This window comes from Carlito syrichta, unplaced genomic scaffold (assembly GCF_000164805.1).
Source record: "Carlito syrichta isolate Samal-C Ts95f unplaced genomic scaffold, Tarsius_syrichta-2.0.1 Scaffold89682, whole genome shotgun sequence".
In the NCBI taxonomy this organism is placed as follows: domain Eukaryota; kingdom Metazoa; phylum Chordata; class Mammalia; order Primates; family Tarsiidae; genus Carlito; species Carlito syrichta.
Genome location: NW_007033778.1, coordinates 493360 through 497885, shown reverse-complemented (window position 1 = coordinate 497885; position 4526 = coordinate 493360).

Below are 4526 nucleotides of genomic sequence, written 5' to 3'. Positions count from 1 at the left end.
GGCCCCTAGGCCTCAGCTGCCTGCCTTGGCAGCCTCTTGACAACACAGCCTGCACTAACTCCCCTTCCTTCCCTAATTCCCTTTGCACTCCAGGGTCACCCCCTAAATGAACAGCCAGCACCTAAATCTCAGTGTCAGGATCTGCTTCTGGGGAGCCCACCCTGGGAGCCATGCATCCCCCAGAGAGTAGTCCGTGGGGCATTCCTTCCATCATGCAGGCACAAGGGTCAGTTGAACACCTGCTGTATACCTACTGGGCCCAGGGACAGGCCCTGGAGACGCAAGCATGAACAAGCAGACACGGCACCATCCCCAGGCTTGATGGAGATGCACACAGTCCAGTTCATGGCAGAGCTACCAGGAGCAGGGTGAAGCCCAAGGAGCTGCAGGGATGGGAAGAGAGCAGCTGCTCTTCAGAGTGAGGTCAGGAAAGTCTCCTGGGGGGAGACAGTAAGCAGGAAAGGACTCCAGCAGAGGGAACAGAAGGCACAAAGTGAGCTTGGTGAGAAGGAGGAACAAGGAGAAGGATACTATGAGGCTGAAGGGCAGAGGGAAAGGGAATCGAGAGAGAAAAGGAGAGAGAGACAGAGATAGAAACAGAGAGAGAGAGAGGGAAAGAGACAGAGAAAGATAGGGAGATAGATGAGGGAGAAAAGACAGAAAGGTAAACAGAGAAGGGGAGAGAGAGGGAAAGAGATGGAAAAAGATAGGTGAAAGAGAGAGAGAAGGAAGACAGAAAGACAGACAGGGAGAAAGGGAGAGAGAGGGAAAGAGAGAGACAGAGAAACGGAGAGAGAAAGAAAGAGGGAAAGAGACAGAAAGATAAGAGAAAGAGGGGGAGGAGAGGAGGGAAAGAGAAGAAAGGAGAGAACAGAAAGAGAAGAGAGACAGAAACAGAGAGAGAGAGATAGGGTGCGACAGAGAAAGAGGGGGGCAGACAGAGAGAGAGAGAGACAGAGAGAGAGCTCGTGTGAGGTCACAGGCCTGTGGCCCCTGCGAGGATGTAGGATAGAACCGCTGTCTCCCCCTGTCTCCCCCTGTCACAAGGGCTCCCAACGCTGTCTCTCAGCAGGGTCCGGAGGAAACCAAACACGCCGAAAAGCCTCCAAAAACATTCCGAAGCTGATGGGACGCCAGTGTGCAGCGCAGCTCCAGGGTCAGCGGCCTTCTCCCACGAACAGCTTTCCATGTGGGGCCTTTTCTGCCTTCCCATGAGGACGACCCACTGGGCAATTTTCCTTCATGTTTTAAAGACCCTTAGAGCACAATAACCTTCACGTTTTCTTCCCTCCACAGTCTTCGGGGGACAGGGGGAGCAAGACGATGGTGTTGTGCCGCCTGCCAACCAGAGGGAAAAAATGTGAAACCAAAAAAAGGAAAAAAGCCCTTAGGGCTGCGGAGCCTGTGGTGCTGAGGGTGTGGGCGTCTTCTGGAACATTCAGAGACAGCTTCCAGCAGGCAAGCAGGAGGTCAGCCGCTCCGTGTGTCTGGGAGTGAGGGTGCTCCTGGGCCATGGGACTGGTCAGCCGCCCTAGTCAAAATGACACAAAGGAACGTGCCAGAGGAGTGCGGCCGGCCTCCGCCGGTGGGGGCCATGTCCACACTGGCAGTCCTGGGTTTGACCCCGCCCAGTCCGCCCAGAAATGGGATTTTCAACCCCTCTAACAGCCCGGGAAGAGTTCTGGCTAACCATGTGACTTTACAAAAAGCACCCCACAGTAAATACTTTTTTTTTTGAGACAGAGTCTTGCTCCATCATCCAGATTTGAGTGCACTACTGCCATCCCAGCTCACTGCAGCCTCAACCATGTGGCTCAAGCAAGCTTCCTGTCTCAGCCTCCCAAGTAGCTGGGACTACAGGTATGTACCACCACACCTGGGTAGGTGTTTTTTTGTTTTTGTTTTAGTTTTGATAGGGACAGGGTGTCACTATGCTGAGGCTGGTCTCGAACTCCTGGGCTCAAGCAGTACTCCAGCCTCAGCCTCCCAAAGTGTTGAAATTATAGGCGTGAGGCACTGTGCCCAGCCTAAATAACTTAAACATCAATATTAAATATTTCTGTTCTCTGAATAGCCTCAGCTGACTCTCCACTAAGGTGACACATTATCCCAGTGGTGCCTGGGACCATGGGGTTCCCAGGACATGGTACTGTCCATGTTAAAATGAGGACGGTCCTGGGTAAACTGGGATGGTTGGTCATCCCATAGGGAAGGAAGAGTTTCTGGGTCCTGTTCCTACCACTGATGGACTGGGATATTTGGGTGACTTATGCTTTCTGAGCCTCAGTTTTGCCATCTATAAGATGGGAAGCAATGCAAGTACCTGTCTCATCCTCGTAAAGCGCTTAGCACAGAGCTGACCCCGTAGTAAGTGCTTAGCACATGTTTGCACAATAAATATGTGTTGTCATGATTATGGACTAGGCAAAGCAGACAGCAAACATGGGAGAGATTTCAGGGGCTTGGGGTGGCTGCTCCCCCACGGGGAATCTCTCTTTGCTCTGCCGTCAGTAATCTTTCCATTCCAGAATCATTCCCTGCACTCAGGACTCCTCAACATTTTCCTCCCAAGGACTTCGATGGCAGAGGAGCGTGATCTCATGCCATTAGGTGCCAGAGCCAGGGTGACACGAGGGGCTTGTCCAAAGGTGCCGACTACAGTGGCAACGTTTATCTGAAGTCTCAAGTTTCATCATGAACATTCAGGTGAATGTCACACTGGATTCCGTTTCCTATTAATTCTTAAAATATAAAAACAGTCTTTTTAATTTTTTCCTCTTTCTGTGTTCATCTCTCTCTTTCTCTCTTTCTCCCTTCCTCCATCTATCGTTCTGTTTTGTTTTTTTCCTCCCCATCTATCTCCCTGTCTTTCTCTGTCTCTGTTTCTGTCTCTGTCTCCCTCTCCTCTTCTCTTTCTGTCTCTGTCTCCTTCCCTCTTTCTCTCTCTTCCTGTTTCTCTGTCTCTCTCTCTTCCCTTTCCCTCTCCCCCTCACCCCCACAGTGTGCTTCTCTGTTCCTCCTTCTCACCAAAATCACTCTGTGCCTTTGTGCCTTCTGTTCCCTCTGCTGGAGTCCTCTCCTGCTTGTGCTCTCCTGACCAACTCCCTCTCCTCACTCAGCTGCATGGCTCCCCCAGGAGGCTTTCCTGACCTCCCTCTGGAGAGCAGCTGGCACTCTCCCTGCCCCTGCAGCTCTCTGGGTTTCACCTCACTCCCAGTAGCTCTGCCATGGACTGGACAGTGGGCATCTCCATCAAGCCTGAGGAAGGCACCACATCCCCCTGCTCGTGCTCATGTTCCCAGGGCCTGTCCCTGTCCCCAGCAAGTATACAGCAGGTGCTCAGCTGACACTTGTGCCTGCATGATGGAAAGGATGCCCCAGGGACTGCTCTCTGGGTGACGCATGGCTCCCAGGGTGGGGTCCCCAGAAGCAGATCCTGACACCGAGATTTAGGCGCTGGCTGTCCATTTAGGGGGTGACCCAGGAGTGCAGAGGGGAGTCAGCAAAGGGGGGGGAGTTAGTGCAGAGTGTGCTGTCAAGAGGCTACCAAGGTGAGCTGAGACTCAGGGCCCCTCGGGGAAATGATGAACCCTGTATCAGCATCCCCTGCCACCAAGGGGCAACGTTACTGGCTGAGCCTGCTGATGTGCTCATGAGCCCTGACACTTCCAGTGTCCTCACGCTTGGGGGGAATAGAGCCCCCAGCAGAGAGTCATGGTTGCTGCTGAAGGACCCCCCAGAATGGACCAGAACACAGGTACTCAGGGGATGACAACGGGTGGTGCCCACCCCGTGTCTGCTCCTCCCAGTGGTCCAGTGAGCAACTCTGCCAGTGTCCCAGAGATACCCAGCCTCCTGAAGACCTCTCTCTGCCACATGGGGTCTGCAGGCCATCCCGTCCTCTTAATGCCTCCCTCTGGGCCTGCCCGACTCCCCTACTGGCCAGCCTGCTCGTCCTCAGCCTCTATCCTCCACTTTCTCCCAACCTCCTCATCAGTGAGGTTGAGGCTGAGGGTGACACAACCGCTGCTCCTTCCTCTGCACATCCTCCCCAGAAAAGGCAGCAGCAGGCGATGCCCAGCCCCATGACCCCCTCCTAAGCTCCTGCTCCAACGCACAACCACCTGCTGGAACTAAAAGCATACACCGTAAGAACAGAGGCAAGATTTTAGCAGAGACGTGTCCAGTTCAGCGCACGCTCCCAGAGGGCATCGTCCTGGTTCAAGCACTGCCTCCAGCCCCCACATGCTGTGAACCAGGACAACTCACTGACGTCCTCAAAAATGCCAGTAAAGAAAGTCTTGCCTCGAAGGGTGACTGTGAGCTTTAAATAAGTTCAACACCAGGACATTCACCCCCTTGGCCATGAGCAAGAATACGCAAAGCACAGATCCAGCCCACCGCCAAAGATGTGTACTATCTCATCTAGTTCTTTGTAGAAAATGTTTGGTGACCCTGGCGCAGTCCCTGGTACATAGTCGGTGCTTTATAAATACGGGATATTGGTCGGGTGTGGTGACTCATGC